This window comes from Podarcis gaigeae (assembly GCF_964106915.1).
Source record: "Podarcis gaigeae genome assembly, chromosome: 4".
Taxonomy (NCBI): Eukaryota; Metazoa; Chordata; class Lepidosauria; order Squamata; family Lacertidae; genus Podarcis; species Podarcis gaigeae.
Window position 1 is genome coordinate 71,224,272 of NC_139677.1, and position 18,454 is coordinate 71,242,725.

Here is an 18,454-nt window from a genome sequence, read left to right on the forward strand (position 1 = left end):
TTGACAACCACTGTGGTATTGTGTTTATGAGTGTTAAAACCTTTTCTGGATTTAATCCTGTGGCCATGATCCAGGGAAGTATTTTCATCTATGCAAAGAAAATGTGTGTACGTAGAGAGAGATTCTGTATTATTTACTAGCACAGTGGTGAAGGTCACTTGTGAATCACCTCTTGAGTGAATTGTGTCTTGATGTGGTGAATGTTTCAATGCCAAACAGCGCACACCAAAACCACCTTTGCTGTGTGCATGTCTCTCTGGATATACTCCCAGACGTATTGGAGGAGCTCCACACTTCTTTGATTATTTCCTTTAATATTTGATCAAGGGCCATATGCACTTTGAAATGTGTCTGATTCTCTAGGTTGGCCATGTATCCTCCTTTACAGAGGATAGTCCTCAGTCGAAAAAAAAAATAATCTTCTATCTGAAGTGTTGTCTGGTGCAAGTCTGATCTAAAGAACTATAAGAAAGGAAACTGGGGCTTGAAGTTGCCCTTCAACAGTTGGCAGATGAGGCACTTTGGTGAGATATTGTTTTATTTATATAATAATAATAATAATAATAATAATAATAATAATAATAATAATAAATTTTATTTATATCCCGCCCTCCCCAGCCGAAGCCGGCTCAGGGCGGCTAACAATAAACAGTACAAAAGTATAGCACAAACAACACTCTAAAATCATTCATTATAAAATTGATTCAAATCAAGCCACTGGCAACCATTGTGCCAGAGCTCCACGAAGATTGCCGAGGGAGGGAGTCAGGCTGTGCCCTGGCCAAAGGCCTGGTGGAACAGCTCTGTCTTGCAGGCCCTGCGGAAAGATGTCAAGTCCCGCAGGGCCCTAGTCTCTAGTGACAGAGCGTTCCACCAGATCGGAGCCACAGCCGAAAAAGCCCTGGCTCTAGTTGAGGCCAGCCTAACTTCTCTGTGGCCTGGGACCTTCAAGATGTTTTTATTGAAGACCGTAAGTTTCTCTGTGGGGCATACCAGGAGAGGCGGTCCCGTAGGTAATTATTTCTATGTTTGCATTTATACCATAAATTAGCTCATATGCTTTTAATGCAAATCTACATCTTCCTCTCCCCTCCTTTCTGGTGTTGCATTTCTTCTTCTTTTTTAGCAATGCAAAAGCAGCCATCCTTTGATGCCCTGATGTGTTAATTCTAAGATCTGTCTGTAGGACGTTTCATGTTCCAAGAATTCACCTTGTTCAAGTTTGGGCCAAGAAAGTCAATTTCAGGAAAGCACTAGAAAAGATTCAAGTATTCAGGACTACACAAAAACACATACTTAAGAGTATGTAATTGAAAATAGGTAGTTGACAGCATATAGCTGAATGCAACAGTGCATAGTCCTATCCATTTCTACTCAGAAGTGAGCCCAATTGAATTCAACAGAACTTATTCCCAGGTAAGTGTGAGTAGGACTTCTGCCTAAGGCTGCACATTTATCTTGGAGTGACTCACAGTGCAGTCCGTGCACATTACACAGTTATGTAGGAGCAAGGCTTTACTATACTCCATAAAACGTGGAGGTCGTGAAAGTGAGTCCTCCACAGGGTTAGCTTGGTGGGCTCCTACATTCCTAGGAACAGAGGGACCATTCTCATCACAGGTTCCCTCTTGCTGACTCTTCTAAAAGCATTTCAATTAATCCATTATACACAGTGTTTCAGATCCATTGCATAGTCCTACTCTCACCTGCTACTTCCTGCATTCTTTCGCCTTCATATAAATAACATTTTCAAATAATAATAAATGACTGTACTTGGGCCACATAAGGAACTTGGAACTGGGCTCTGGGGATTTTTGCATAGCCATTCTAGTATTCTGGATTTAGTTGTACAGATTTTGGGGGCATTTGAAAAACAGCCACTTTTTTATTATTAGTAATTATTTGTAACATTTTGGCTCACCCATAGATATGCCTACATGGTTTATAAGTTTCCTTGTCGGTCAGAGCTTACTGGAGATAGTCAATAACGTTCAGATGTAATGAACTAGCCTTGCCTGGTAATACTATTGAAATTGTGGCAAATTAAACAATTATTTCAAGTTATCAGAGAAGCAATCTGCCATAACCCGCCTTGAATTTTTGACAGCCTGTGCCCACTTGGTGCCCTCCACACCCAACAGACTCAGCCAGGCTGGGCTGCCAGATTGATCAGAGCTGAAAGCCGGAATGTGGCCTGGAGATGCACCGACAGCACTGAGCCCTGACTTCCTATAAAGCAGTTTCCTGTGTTCCTACATTAGTACATTTGTGAGCTCGACGACTTCCAAACCTGCAAAATAATTGAGCCGCACGCCACCTAGCGGTGAGATCATTTGCCAGCAGACAAGATGCTCGGGGAAAATAATTCTTAACTGCGCCGGAGGTGCCACCAAAATGAGTCTCTTGTCTTGCTTAGATAGGAGCAACAAAAGAAACGCCTGTTTAAAACACTTGCCAGGATTGACTTCTAATAATCCCCAGTAGTTTTTAGATTTAGACTATGCATTGGCTGTATAACAACAGAAGTGCAGCAGAGCATGTATTTCTCCTTGATATCTTTTGTGTCAGGCTAGCTAGCTCAGTGTACTCTGTGTACTGTTTGAACTGCAGTGTCAGCTTTACTTAGGAATCCCCTTATATTTGTACAATTGTGTGTCCCACACTACCTTAGCAAGGGAGTGCACACTGATGTACCAAAGAGGTAGGGCTTGATAAGACTTAACCCCTACAGCTTTCTGACTTCTTAAAGGTCTGGCCAGTCATACAGTTTTGCTCTGCGCGAAATATCATGAGCTCTGTTTAGATCCTTACAATTTTAAGTTAATGTGTTATGTACTAACCTTGGATCCTAGAACAATAGGCAAATAGGATCCTAGAATGCAACAACTGATTGGCTTGCAGGAGAAGACCAATCAGGCTCCAGGAGGAAGTTAATCAGCCCATTAGGCTGTTAGGATTGCAGAATGCAACAACTGATTGGCCTGCAGGAAAAGACCAATCAGGCTCCAGGAAGGAAGCAGAACCAGCCAATCAGACTGGACTCATTGTGTAATTAATGTATATAAAAGCCTGAGGTTTGGGGGGCAATTCAATCATTGTTTTACAAGCTGCAATAATAGAGCATGAAATCACTATGGGATTCCTGAAGGAGCGTCTTTACCCCCATTGTTTTGCCCAGACACTGAGGTGCCTTCTGGTGTTTTGCCCAGACACTGAGGTGCCTTCTGGTGGTTCCCTCAATGCGATAAGCCAAGTTACAGGGAACCAGGCAGAGGGCCTTCTCGGTAGTGGCACCCGCCCTGTGGGTTGTTGTTGTTGTTATTATTATTATTATTATTATTATTATTAATAATTCTGAGTATATTTCATAATGCAAGTTCTGCATTATTCAGAAATGTCCCAGGTCGGATTCCTGGAATCTCAGGTGATAGGAAAGACCTCTGCCTGAGATTGCAGAGAAGCTCTGCCAGTCAGAGTAGACAGCATCATGTCTAAGGCAAGCCTCTATGCCATATACAATAAACTTTTTATGATAAATTCATTGGGGTCTTCGAAGACATGGGTCTTCCCCAGGCATGTGAAGGACAACAGTGATGTTTGTTGATTGCTGCAATCGACGATTTGTTCTTGCTGACACTTTTGCTGCTGTTTTATTGACAGTTGTTCATTTTATGAACCATTATATTTTTTTTGTTACAATGCATTACTTTTACTTATGCTTTGCATGTCACTTGGAGAATTTATTGTGGAGCAAGCAACTTAAAACAATTAAATAGTAATAAATTTCAGAAATGATTCTTCCTGTGACATTCAGGATTGTAATCATGTGGGAGCAGGGCAAACAGGATTGTGATAAATGACCCAGCGGACACATTAACCTGAAATTGTGGTGTACATGTAAATAAGATGTACACATGCAAGCAGAATGAAACATGGCCAGTCTCAGGGGGAGAGCTTGAGTAGGCTCTGTTCAGACCTTTGGAAAACCCCTGGTCACATGGCAGGAGTCTACATATGTAACAGCAGGTAAGCATGCAGGCTCTACTCATATCCCTGAATGCATGGATCTGGCAAGGACAAGCCAGAACACTCCACTTCCTATTGTCTGTGCATTGCTTTGTCAATAGAGATAATCTCTGTGTAGGAAAAAAATAGTATTCCTATGGGGACTTTTTTTTTCCTTTTAAAAAAGGCAAGAATTGGACTCATTTTACTGGTATAATTAAAGGTGTTTATTTTAACAAGGCACTTGATAATATCCCACCCTCCTTTGACAAATATTTTTGTTCATTCAGTTTAATTGGCATTTTACTGCTTCTTAAGCTTTCAGTATGTTTACAAGCAATGTTTCATAGAAATTAGGGATTATATGCATGCTTATTCTTGTGTTGTTTTTTTAAAAAAATATTTGTTAGTTGTGTTTAAATAATTTTACGGTATGGTTTCATGGTTATGTTATACAGCAGTCTGAGAAGAGAGCAGAAAATGGGGTGTAAATAGGAGTAGGAGTAGTAATTTTATTATTACTTATTTGCATTTTAAGTAATATTTTAAACATTAAAATAAAATATCAGCTCTATTGTTTTGAAGATAAGGAAAACAAGGAACATTGCCAATCAAGCTGCAGGCCATTTTTGTATTTAATGCATAATTAACCTTTTTAGATTATTAATAGTATGACTTCTAATTATATTATTGTATGAATCATATCAGGTATTATGTCATATGTCACAATGTATGAGCAGAAATGGATAGAACTCAATAATTTATCTCTCTTGCCACTAGAGGTCAGAGCACATCCACTCAGGAAGAAGGATGAATTACTAATGTGACAATTTTGCATTAGCTGTTGTTGGAATACATGTGTTTTTTCTTTTTACCACGTGAGAGTATAGTAGAGAGAACATAAAAGTAGATAATCCCCACCCCTACGTACAACATTACAAGCTAGGTGAGAACTCTCAGATGATGACAGAAGCCCCCAGCATCTCTCCCCTCCCCCCGCCGAAAATTTTCATTAAGAAACCTTGTAATTACCAAACCAATTCAAACCAAGGTGGTTGGATCTTTTACTTTAAGCAGTTCAGGAACACCGTATTTCAAGTATGGCTCTGCATCTAACATGAATTTGTGAGACAGCTAGACTTGCCTCAGGATTCAAAACTTGAGGGTTCCCCCCCATCATCCCTAAATTTTCTGTCTTTGTCTTCATGAAGCCCTTTTATAAAAAGGAGATATTTTATTTTATACACCGCCCTGTATTTTTCCGTCTATAAGATGCCCCCATGTATTTTGGGGGACTCCAGTTTAAGAAAACGGAAGGAGATGGCCCCCATGTATAAGATGCCCCCAAATTTTGGACATTATTTTTTAGGGGGGAAACCTAGTCTTATACATGGAAAAATGTGTGTGTGTGTGTGTGTGTGTGTGTGTGTGTATGTGCACGCAAGCGTGCATGCGCATGTGTGTGTGTGTATGTGTATACACACACACACACACACACACACACACACACACATACATACAGAGTCTGCACCTTGAAACACAGAAGTGGTGTAGAGTGTTGCAGAGAGAATAGAGAATCAGAAAAAATGCATCTCTTCCTCTAACAACTAATGCACCCTTTGTCATTTATTTGCTGATAGGGGAATCGTATCTAGGCATAAGCAGGCACATAATAATTCATATCATAAAAATGCCCCTGTATCTCCCAAATGTGTGAGCATCCTATTTCAAAGAGCAAAAAGGTTGGGCCGATAATGCAAAGAAACAACAACAAAGAACCACACCAGTCAAATCTGCTACCTTTGCCCATAGGAAGGTCGATAGTACACTCAGAACATTATGATTACAGTGGCACCTCGCAAGACGAATGCCTCGCAAGACAGAAAACTCGCAAGAAGAAAGAGTTTTCCATTTTTCCAGGTGCTTCGCCAGACGAATTTCCCTATGGGCTTGCTTCACAAGAAGAAAGCCCATAGGGAAATCTCCGGGGACCTCTTTTAAAATGCTGGTGGTCGGGAGCAAAGACTTTCACCCACCGCCAGCCTTCAGAAGAGGTCCTGGACCGAATTAATTTCGTCTTGCGAGGTACCACTGTATAATTATCATATGCCTTCTTGTGGCCAGATACTCTTCCACCTCTTTTTCTAGCACCTATGAATTTTCTCTCTTCCATTCTGAACCTTGTTTTCTTTTTCCTGTCATAGAAGGCTTCTGAGTGTTTTAACACTGACAGCTTCCTGCGGCCCTACTTGAAAATATTTTTTATTATTATTATGAAACCATCAAGCCTGCCATAGGAAACCAGAAGCGTCGAATCCACAGCATTAAGGTACAACGATCTTCCAGACAAGAGCCTAAAAGCCTTTGTAAAGACAACCCATGAATATCTTTTGGAGGCATCTACCAACGTAAGAGAGGGGATGCAGGTGGCGCTGTGGGTTAAAGCCTCAGCGCCTAGGACTTGCCGATCGAAAGGTCGGTGGTTCGAATCCCTGCGGCGGGGTGCGCTCCCGCTGCTCGGTCCCAGCGCCTGCCAACCTAGCAGTTCGAAAGCACCTCCGGGTGCAAGTAGATAAATAGGGACCGCTTACCAGCGGGAAGGTAAACGGCGTTTCCGTGTGCGGCTCTGGCTCGCCAGAGCAGCGATGTCACGCTGGCCACGTGACCCGGAAGTGTCTCCGGACAGCGCTGGCCCCTGGCCTCTTAAGTGAGATGGGCGCACAACCCCAGAGTCTGGCAAGACTGGCCCGTACGGGCAGGGGTACCTTTACCTTTACCTTCTTTACCAACGTAAGAGAAGGGAAGGTGATGTTTGTTGACTCCTGCTTATCCCCGTAGCTCCCAGTATACTCTGAAAACTTGTTCCGCAGGACTGGGGAAGCCCACCGGAACACCATGAAAATCAGAAAAATCACACAGAATCAGAAATAAAGGCATTTCTGCCTTCACTAGCTCAAAAGCCATTCCCTGAACAGGCTGGCAGTATTAGATTTCCTCATTTCCCCGCCCCATCCCAATGTAGATAGTGTTCGGTGAATGAGGAATTTCCTGATTATTTTTAAATCATCTCCATTAGAGCTAATGACTCCTGCATGCTTTGTCTTTTATTCTCCGTTTGCTGGTGACATTGCCTCGTTTTGTCTTCTGCATTCGCTAATTGCATTAAGCAGTTCTCGCAAAATGAGCTAAAATGAGATGCACCCTGATGAGGGTCAGTTAAGAATAGCAGAAGCCTGCACAGATCCTACAAGTTATCTCTTCCCTGTCATCTCTCATTTGAAGACAGAAAGCGTGATATTTGGAAAGGATATGAACGAAAAAGCTGTAATGAAGGCCATCTTTTTTATTCAAATAAAACTACAGACTATGAAATACGGTTTGGTTCGCCCCTCTATCATTTGGCTGTAACTGCTGAATTGATAAATACGCCTGCGCAGGTTTAGTTCTAGTACAGAATAAAACAGCTTCAAAGGAAACTACCTTATACCAGAGCGGACATTTTATCCATTTAGCCCAGTATTGTCTCAGGGTCTCAGGCCAAATTCTTTACTTCAGTTACTAAACAAACCTTTTACCTGGTAATTCCAGGCATTGAATCTGGAACCTATCCAGCGCAAGGCATTTGCTCTGCTACTGAGCTATGTTCTCTTTCCACCACATGGGTCTCTGTGGGAGGAAAGATAGAAGCACATCCTTCAAGACACATATGGTGCTTTGCTATGCCCTTCCAAGTCTACATAGCTGGAAAGAACCAAAGTAGGCTACTTTCATAGTAGCCGGGAAAGAACCAGGCAGTGGGCCTTCTTGGTAGTGGTGTCTGCCCTGTGGAACACCCTCCCATCAGATGTCAAGGAAATAAACAACTATCTGAGAGCCAGTGTGGTGTAGTGGTTAAGAGTGGTGGACTCATAATCTGGTGAACCAGGTTCGATTCCCTGCTCCTCCACATGCAGCTGCTGGGTAACCTTGGGCCAGTCACACTTCTCTGAAGTCTCTCAGCCAGACTCACCTCACAGAGTGTTTGTTGTGGGGGAGGAAGGGAAAGGAGATTGTTAGCCGCTTTGAGACTCCTTTGGGTAGTGATAAAGCGGGATATCAAATCCAAACTCTTCTTCTGACTTTTAGAAGACATCTGAAGGCAGCCCTGTTTAGGGAAGTTTTTAATGTTTGGTGTTTTTAATATTCTGTTTGGAGCCGCTCAGATCAGAGTGGCCGGGGAAACCCAGCCAGGTGAGTGTGATATGTATAAATAAATAAATAAATAAATAAATAAGTAAATAAATATTGTGTATCTCAAGGCAAGATCCAATGCCAGCATATAATTATTAGGTGGATATAAGTGACTAACAATGCAAACGTATACCTGCCTGCTTAACTCCCAATAAGTGTTTTTTTTAATTATTCTTTTACAATTATATCCAATCCCCCCCCCCCCCAATTATGGAATCCTAGGCCTAGTACACATGACTCCATACCCTCTAATTATCCCAATTTTCCAGGGACAGTCCTGGAATTACAAAAGCCATCTGATCCCGGAATGTCCCTATTTTTCTTGCCAGTGCTGCTGCTACTGCCAAGCTCAGGAAAGTGTATGAGCAGGCGTTTGTCCTGAGTGACAGCGGCAAGGAAGCATCCCCTTGCCTCTCCCTGGCTGCTGCTGCTGCTGGTCTCCTCCCTTGGGCAGCTTGTAGTGGCTACTCGAGAGCAGGTGAGGAGGAGGAGAGAGGCTGCCGCCACTGAGGCCCAGAAGGCAGGGCTGCCCTGGGTGGAAAGAAAGAGGGAGCAGTGGCGTAGCATGGGGGGTGCAGGGGGGCCCGGCCGCACCAGGCGCAACATCTAAGGGGGTGTGTGTGTGTGTGTGCTAATCTAGTGGAAGAGACTCAAGTGCTAAAATCCACGGGTTAGGGGGCACAAATTACTTGCCTTGCCCCGGGTGCTGACAACCCATGCTACGTCACTGAGAGGGAGCAGAGGAGAGTGCAAGGAGTCTTGGTTTTTTCAAACAATACTTTGTGCGTCGGTGTCTAATCTAGAAGCCTGCAGCTGGGGAAGGGCCATTGCTCAGTGGCAGAGCATCTGCCTTTCAAGCAGAAGTTCCCAGGTTCAATTCCCAGCATCTCTGGGTACAGTTGGGAGAGGCTCCTTGAAATCCTGGAGAGTTGTAGACAATACTTAGCAAGATGGGTCAATGGTTTGACTCGGTACAAGGAGTCCCTTCCTGTCCCATTGATGTTCACCTGCATGGGAGAAGATATATCTCTTAAATGCAGAAGGTTTCATGCTTTCAAAGGGAAAAAAAAACCCCACAACTACATCATTGTGTGCCTTAGTTGTAAATTGGCTAGTGCCTTACCCGTACTTCCTTCCTAGTGACTAAAATGAAACTTGATTAATTTTGTGCCGCCAGGGGGCACTGCCTGCTAACATATAGTGAAAGTGAAAAGTCTTCACACAAATTAACAACTAAGGAAGACGGTGTTATACTGTTAATTCCAACGTGATCACCAACAATTATACTATTTTCTTTTTTTCACATGCTGACCTATATTTTTGTTCAGATATAAAATGTTCCTTTAATGGTATATTATGCAGTGCTACTATTCCAAGCAGTTAGTTGGTTTCCAGAAAAAGCAAACTTAAAGCACTATCCTATAAATGTTTATTTGGGCAAATGGACCCATGGAGTTAAGTGGGGCTTATTCATTAAGTGTATATATGCACACTTACATGGGAGTATTCCCCATGAACTCAGCAGGGCTTATTTCTGAACAGACTAAATAGGATTGCTCTGCAAATTTTATCTCCTCTATCTAAATCAAAATAATTAACATTTAGAAGAAGTAAGAAATGTGCAGCACAACTCGATTTACTCATGTTTACTTATGCTTTATTTGTGTTTTCATTGCAGCTAACTTAAAGGAAAGTGTACACAGGATTTCAGTCTTATTGTAGCATAGGTTTCTTGGAGATCACAAGATATTTCTCAACAAAGAATTCTGTTGAATTAGGACTTGTTCCCAGGCCACCCACTCTCTGCCCAGGTCAGACTCCATCACTTGCCTCCTTGAATGGTTTTGCCTGTCCTTGAACTCTGGCAATGCCTCATGGTTGCCTGAATGGAGGTTGAGGGGGGGGGGGGACCTAGCCTACTACCAAGGCAATATAATTATTTTGCCTGGTTTCTTTGCCTCTGGGCTCTGTTCACCTGTGGCCCTCAGACAAAAATATTCCCTAGGCCATAAACAGGGGCATGTTCAGTTATCCTGTTGTGGTGACCCAGAACTCAATGGGGCTCTAACTAGGAATGGTATCCCTCAGAGGAGGACTTGAAGTATTCCCTCTGCCCAGAACGTCCTGTTGACAGCTTCCTCCCAAGCTGCAGAAAGAGGGTATCATGTCATTAAAACAGCAGCAACAATGTTGCTCTTGAATGTATAGTGATAGTGAGCAGCTACTATGGGACCCCTTTCTAATGGTGTGCTACATGTAAGCACGTTGGCAGCAAATAGCTACCTTTTCCCATACTGCATGTAGTGCGGCGTAGCATAAAATGAAAAAGCAGCTCCCAAGTGCATGTGCTTATGGGAAGTCTTCCATGAGACAAACTGAAATAAGGAATTCATATATGGGAATGGTCAAGGCCAGTGCTTTTTATCCTGAGGGGACACAGGGGTACGCATACCCCTAAACATTTTGTGAATCTTTGAACAGTCATACCTCGGGTCACAGACGTGTCAGGTTGCATTTTTGGGGGTTACGGACTGCCGAAACCCGGAAGTACCGGAATAGATTACTTCCGGGTTTCGGTGGTCGTGCAAGCGCAGAAGTGCTAAATTGCGCTTTGCACATGCGCAGAAGCGCCAAATCGCAACCCACACGTGCACAGACGCGCCACTGCGGGTTGCGAACATGCATCCCACATGGATCACGTTCGCAACCAGAGCGTCCACTGTACTTTAGTCCATTTACTGTATTTATTTGAACTATAAAATGGTGATTTTATTGAGTCAAAATGAGAGCACCCCTTAACATTTTTTTTAATAGAAAAAAAGCACTGGTCAAGGCTATTAAAAAGAAGGAGTCTGGGGAAAAAATAATGCAGGCAACATTTGACCATGGATGCTAAAGTTGTTAACCTGGAGAATATAGATTGTGTTTGAAGATAAACGAAAGAAAGAAAAGAAAAAGCTATTCTGTGCCGTTTCCAAATTGACTCCCTTGTGCAAGGTGAACAATAGTTCCCAGAACAGTTTTAATTCTTACCTCCAGACATTGTCACATCTCTGAGTCTCTGGGACTGCCATGGTACACTAGGCTGAAAAGGCATTCATAGGAAAATGCTGACCCCATACACAGTAGGGCACTGTAATTTAGTCTTACCTGAGACATCGCAAATTCAGAGGTGAAACTTGGTTTCAAGTAATTGATTTCTTTACACCGAGTTCTGAATGTGCTGTCTCTGTATTCAACCCAACATTAACCATTTAGAACCAGTTTTGTGTTCGACAGAATGAGGAGCCACCACTGATTTCAGCCATGCTCCATTGAGCCACTAAGGTAATGTAAATCTTATACCGTTTTCTTACAACACACCAGTGCTTTGTGTTGATAGATTGGATGTGCATAAACTGGACAATCCTGCACTGGACCTCTAACCTGTAGCTCTGTACTTTCAAAACCCAAGACCTATGCCTCACATCTTATAGCAAACAAATGAGCTAGGAGCTATTAACTGTATCACACTTTCACACAGTTAAAAAGGAATATCCTCAGAAAGTGAAATTTATTGAAAAGTAGGGTTTTACTCCATACATAGTTCAGTGAATGTGACTTTATTGTAAACCAGGCTCTTTCTTATTACTGTATTTTGAGATACCACTCTAAAGGTTGGTTTACCCATTGTATTCTTTTTAAGTGGGCATCTAAACATGTGAAGTGAACATTTGCAACCTATTCTTAAATCAAGAGGTTTCTGATCCTGGTTAATAGTGGCACAATGGGTTAGTGGGTCTGGCTGCTGACCAGAAGGTTGGTGGCTTGAGTCCATGCAGGGACAGCTGTGGGAAGTGTTCCCGCATTGATGAGTTTGCATTTGATAACTCCCTACTATAACGTAGAGATCTTGCCCCACCTGTGCTGTGTTATCCCTGCCTTTTGAAGAACTTCACGCTTAAACATTTAATTACAGCTGTTCTGCTCCCTCTGTCTGTCTTTTAAAATTTTTAGTTGGCTGAATTATTGTGTGTGATGGGATGTTTTAATTGTTTCATTTTCTGTGGACTAGCTTGGATAATAAGTGGAAAAAATAAATATTGCAGATAAATAACTAAATGGATAAAAGTTATCCCCATTGAGTCTTCTCTCTGCTGTACTGAATCTCAGTACACAGGCGCAGACAGGAGAATAAGATCAGATTATGAGAATCGGGGATTTTGCAAAGGTAATGAAGGACTGAGAAACAGCTTAAGTATTCAACAGGAATATCCCTGCAATGAAAGAAATACAGATGGTGGCTTTGCTTTTCACCTATAAAGATACAGACTTTGTCAACCTTACTGTGAAGAGATAATAATATAATAAAAAGTTATTACTTATACCCCGCCCATCTGACTGGGCCTCCCCAGCCACTCTGGGTAGCTTCCAACAGGATATTAAAAACACAATAAAACATCAAACCTCTGGCTGTGCTGTTCACCCTACCTGAGGGCAGAGAACAGAGGCACAGCCATTGGCAGTATTACAAGCAAGGGGCTGTTAGGCTTCCAAAAAAAAAATAAAAAAAAATGACAGAGGGGTTTGATACTCTTAGGACATAGTTACACTCTAAAAGTACAGGGCTTTTATATCAGTACCTTGGTTTATTAACTTAATCTGTTCCAGAAGCCCGTTCTTAAACCAAGGCGTGCTTTCCCATATCAGTGGGGGACTCAATTTACAAATGGAACACACTCAACAGGAAGCAAAACATGTTCTTATTCCAAGGCAAAGTTCACAAACCAAAACACCTACTTCCGGGTTTGCAACACCCTTAATCCAAGTTGTTCATAAACTAAGCTGTTATTAAACCAAAAGAGTCTTTGTTAGAAGGCTGCCTTTATCAAGTCAAACCATTGGCACACCTAGCTTGTATGCCCTGACTGGCAGCCTTTCTTCAAGATTTGAGACATTCCTGCATGCAAAGCAGATTTTCTACCACTAAACGGCAGCCTTTCCCCAAATTTGAAAAGAATGTTGATTCATCAGTGGTAGAGATTCCTGGCCCCTCCTCAAAGAACATGTTCCCAAGGCTCCCCAAAGAGAGGTAATAACTATTGTTTAAACATACCCTTAGACTAAGGGAGATATGTTTTACTGAAATCAACGAGGCTTCCTAAAAAATTGTGTTTACAGTTGGTATTCCATGTTGTACCATACTGATCCTGCAGCCATCGCAAAAACCATTATATGAGATACACTAAAAAGTGTGCATTACAGTGCTGTATCTTTTAATTTTAATTATAGCATACTAAGTGGGTATATCTTGTTGTTTTGAGTACACAACCTCCCCCCACCTCAAGACCAGCAGTATGCAAAGCACATTTGTAATGGAAACGAGGGATAAATTATTGCACTTTTTAATAATCCAGCTGACATCATTGCAGTTGTGACCTTGGATGAAACTGTGTCCAGCTGCAGAATATTAAACAGTAGCCAATGTTGCTTTGAAACAAAGAGTGACAGTTTTCATTACTGCCATTACTGATTCAAAAGTATAAACAGGGTTGCAGAACAACAAGAATGCCCAGCCCAGGATGTGACTTGCCACTGCCTTTTGAAGCAACAATTGGCATCGGAGATAATTTGCCGATAAAAACATTAGGAAAGATACACATTGCAGTTCATATGAAATATGCATTGTAGATCAGGTAGTGAACAATGGGTAAAATCCTGGGTGCCACAATACAATGATTATGTGTATGATTAATGTTGGCAGAATTCATCAAAGTTGGCATTGACCACCTCCCTCAATGCAGACATCTGCACAATCACTTCATCATTCCTAATAGTCCGCTCTGGACACTATTGACTTTACTTCTTTCACAAGGTGGCTAAAGCTGTGAGCAGGATAGAACAGAAACCACTTTTTCACACCATGCAGCTCCAAAACTGCCCCCAAAGACTGGCTAGTAACTGAGTTTTTGGTCATGACTGATGAAGAAAGAAGAGGGGATATCTTCTATCTTCTGCTTTTGTTAAACATTGTCTTTTTTATTTTTTTAAATGCTTAATTTTTTTAAAAAAAACACCAAAACCATCGACAAAAACAATCCAAAATAAATACATATTACCATAAGAATAATAATTTGATTCACATGTAGCAAATTCCACCATGACTTCCGATCACCCCAATGTGGTTCCTAAATTACATTTCCGACTACGCACTTTCCATTGTCTCTCCTAGGTTGTTTCAGTTATATTGGTTTTGTAAAATTCCTTAATTTCATGCAGAAGTCAATCCAGGCCTGCCAAAGAATTTAGATTTTTACAATGTTCTTTTAAGTATACTCTGTAAATATCCCACTCTCTTGAATGTTTGTTCTGTATCATCTCAATCTTGCTGTCATTTTTGCTAACTGCCCATCCAATTTGGTAGGGATGGAATCTCCTTTCCATCCTTTTACAATTAAAATTCTTGCTGTGGCTATTGCATACATAAAAATTCTCCTTAGATTTTTTGGAATTTCATTACTCATTATACCCAGCAGAAAGGCCTCAGGCTTTTTGGAGAAGGAAAATTGAAACATTTTCTTAAGCTCATTATATATTACCGGTATATCCCAGAATGTTCTTATTTTTTTTTACAGTTCCACAACATGTGGATCATCGTGTCTTCCGCCTCTCTGCATCTCCAGAAAATGTTTGACCTGGTTTTATACATTTCGACCAGTTTTACAGGTGTTAGGTACCATCGGTAAAGCATTTTCATGAAATTCTCTTTCAGGTCATTGCACGCAGTGAATTTCAGGTCCTCCCTCCATAATGTTTCCCAAGCTTACATTTGGATATTGTAACCGAAATCTTTGGCCCATTGGCCCATTCTAATTCTTCCTCCTTGACCTCCCAGTCTAGGAGGAGTCTCTACATTTTAGAGTGCGGTGGTTTTTTGTTTTTGTTTGAATTAGATCTTTCTCAAGTCTTGATAATTCTGTTTGTCTTTTTGGAATGTCTCGTTTAGCTGGAAATATTGTAACCAATCTGTTAAATGGGTTTGAATGTCTTCAGGTTGTTTTAGTTCTAGCCTATTTTCCTTCTCTAAATCTTTGTAAGTTGCCCAATTACCTCTCTTTTTTTCTTTCTTTTCATTACCAAGAATGTTTCTATCAGGGATAACCACCATGGCTTTTGGGGCTCTAACAAGTCATTATACTTAGCCCAAAGCAGGTATAGCGATTTTCTAACCATATGGTTCAAGAAGCTTTTGTGAACTTTAACCTTTTCATAATCTAGATAAGTGTGCCAATGGTACTGATTATCGAATCCTTCCAGATCCAGCAAATCAGTGTTTTGTAGTATCAACCATTCCCGGATCCAGGAGAGACAAGCCGCCTCATACAGTTTCTCTTTAACACCAATTAATAGTTTGTGCTTGATCTTGGGGTCTCCCCCTTACCAAACAAAACTTCAGATGTCCCTCTGCCAATCTCTGAAACAGCTTGGTCCCTCAATCACTGGAATTGATTGAAACAAAAATATCATTCTTGGGAGCACATTCATCTTTATTGTAGATATTCTTCCCCAAAAGGAGATGTTTAATCGGTTCCAAATCTCCAAATTCTTTTTTTATCTCCTTAAAATCTTAACATAGTTACCCTGAAATAGATTATTTTTTGTGTGTGAGCCATATACCCAGGTATTTTACTTTTTTGCTAATTTCCAAACCACAGTTTTCATGTAATTTGTCAAAAGACATTAAAAAACAAGACTATCATGAATAAGCATATGGACTGAACGTATGGGCCCAGGGAGTGGAATTTTAGGCAGAGAGATAAGGACTGAGGTATGAGAAGATTAGGCGAGAGAGAGAGAGAGAGAGAGAGAGAGAGAGAGAGAGGAGGAGGTTGCCGTAATCGCAATGGGAGAAAACCAATGAAGGACGCTTGCTGCTTTTTATAATTTGCATAACTGTAAAATTATTTAGGGATGTAGTAAATATGGGGAGAAATGCAGTGGGAAGAATTATACCCAGTGGTGGAGTTATCAATATATATTTAGACTAAATCAAGGAGAAGATAAACTTCCATTAAGTATTCTTAGGATCAGAGTGCAAGACATCAAGTGGGTGAATACATTGGTTAAACAAAAGGTCTTAAAAATAAATTGGTATTGATTACTGGAAACTCTGGGTGAAATTGATTAAATGGAAAGAGACAGTATGCTAGAAAAAATGTGAACTGACTGTACTTCTATACAATATATTCTTGTTCCATATAGAAATATGTAAACAAAAATTAAAGGTAAAAGTACCCCTGCCCGTACGGGCCAGTCTTGACTGACTCTGGGGTTGTGCGCCCATCTCACTTAAGAGGCCAGGGGCCAGCGCTGTCCGGAGACACTTCCGGGTCACGTGGCCAGCGTGACAAAGCTGCATCTGGTGAGCCAGTGCAGCACACGGAACGCCGTTTACCTTCCCGCCAGTAAGCGGTCCCTATTTATCTACTTGCACCTGGGGGTGCTTTCGAACTGCTAGGTTGGCAGGCGCTGGGACCGAGCAACGGGAGCGCACCCCGCCGCGGGGATTCGAACCGCCGACCTTTCGATCGGCAAGTCCTAGGCGCTGAGGCTTTAACCCACAGCGCCACCCGCGTCCCTTAAACAAAAATTATGAAAGGAATAAATTCAATAAATATTTTAAACAGCCCACTGAATAACTGTCATTAAGATGTTCCATTGCCAAATGAAATGAATTATTTTCTAAAAGGAAATAACACTTACCCAAATGATGCCGTCTGTCCTGAACCCCTGGCCTACCTGGCAGCAAGTCAGTATGCGGTCCAAAGTTCAAAGCCTGAGGGTCAATCCACACAAGCAGAATCCAAAATCCAAAGGTCAGGAAACACAGTCCAGGACCAGCAGCCAAGTCTGAAATCCCACATTCAGGGTATAGTCCAGAGTCAAACCCAAAGCACAAGTCCCATAGAGATCCAGGAGAACCCAAGTCAAGGTTCACCAATATGGGCAGCTCAGCAGACCCTCAGCTCTGCTTCCCTTTTGTACTTTGCTGATTGCAGCACCTGGGCTTGGCAAGGAATATGACCCTCACCTGTTCCAAGCCTACTCCAGCTGAGGAATCACACACCACCTCCCAGAACTAGCGACCCCCACCTGCTTGCCTCAGCCTCCTGGAGCACCAATCCCACTGCTCCTTACACCTCAAAGCCTGCCATGATCATGGAGACAGGGGCCCTTCGAACTCTGGTGATGGGTCCTTGTACTCTGGTTCTTGTGCATGAGCCTCCATCCCCTTGCCATTCTCCATCATCCTGTGAGTACTTTCTTGCCCATTCCCTGCTTGCCCTGGTGTGTCCCATTCCCAGCTATCCCCCTCACTAGGATCCTTTTCCTCCTTCCCATCGTCCTGCCAGATCATGACACGGAACTTAATTGAAAAATGCGATTGATGCCAAATAATTTAATCCCAGTGCAAATGTAAAAAGGGAAATGAAGTTATATGTGTGTCTGGATGTGGAAAAAACAACTTGCAACTGCTAACTAGCATCTTAGTATTATGATTCAGCAATGGGGGGCGGGGCGGGGCACAATTATCTTAAAACATATTTGTGCCACTTGCTGATCATACAACGAAGATCACATTGCTTGCTGCAATGATACAAAGATGAAGTAGCTCCAAGAAAGATAGATATTAAAATCCAAAAATGGAGGAAAAGACAAAATATCTTGCAAAAGCCATAGGCAAAGAGAATGTGTTTTGTTCTGCTGCAGAAATAATAATTTCCAAACCTGGTGAAGAGACAGATGTGCTATTGCACAATGCTATGCAAGCTATGGCCTAAGAGATATCTGACAATATGAAATACATATGTCTTTAATTGAGCATGACTAATGGATGACGGCTATGTGGAACCGGAAAGCAAAATTCAATTACTCTGCATTTGCGGCTAATAAACAAATTTTGCAAACATTGTCCTTAGGGAAAAAAGAATATAATTTCAGTCTGCTCAGTGTCTGCTTATATATCACTGTTCTTTCCCTAAATAAGGTTATGAGAAATCACTTGCTGCTATAGAATAAGGACACACCTGGGTGAAAATTTGGTCTGGCAGCGTCCAGAGAAATATACCATAAAACAGAGTTTGCCAGCCTAGTGCCTTCCATGCTAGCTGGGCCTGGTATGAGATGCAGCCCCAAAAATCTGGCAGGCACCAGACATGTAAAGCCCCATAAACTGATT

At 41.9% G+C, this 18,454-nt stretch overlaps 1 long non-coding RNA gene across 1 annotated transcript; it reads left to right on the plus strand.

Annotated features, from left to right (window-relative positions):
• Positions 1-379: 379 nt before the first annotated feature.
• On the plus strand, positions 380-9,938 carry LOC310844008. The gene is made up of 3 exons (XR_014563876.1): positions 380-524; positions 1,127-1,416; positions 9,914-9,938. It is a non-coding gene; the product is annotated as an uncharacterized lncRNA (long non-coding RNA).
• The last annotated feature ends 8,516 nt before the right edge of the window (positions 9,939-18,454 follow it).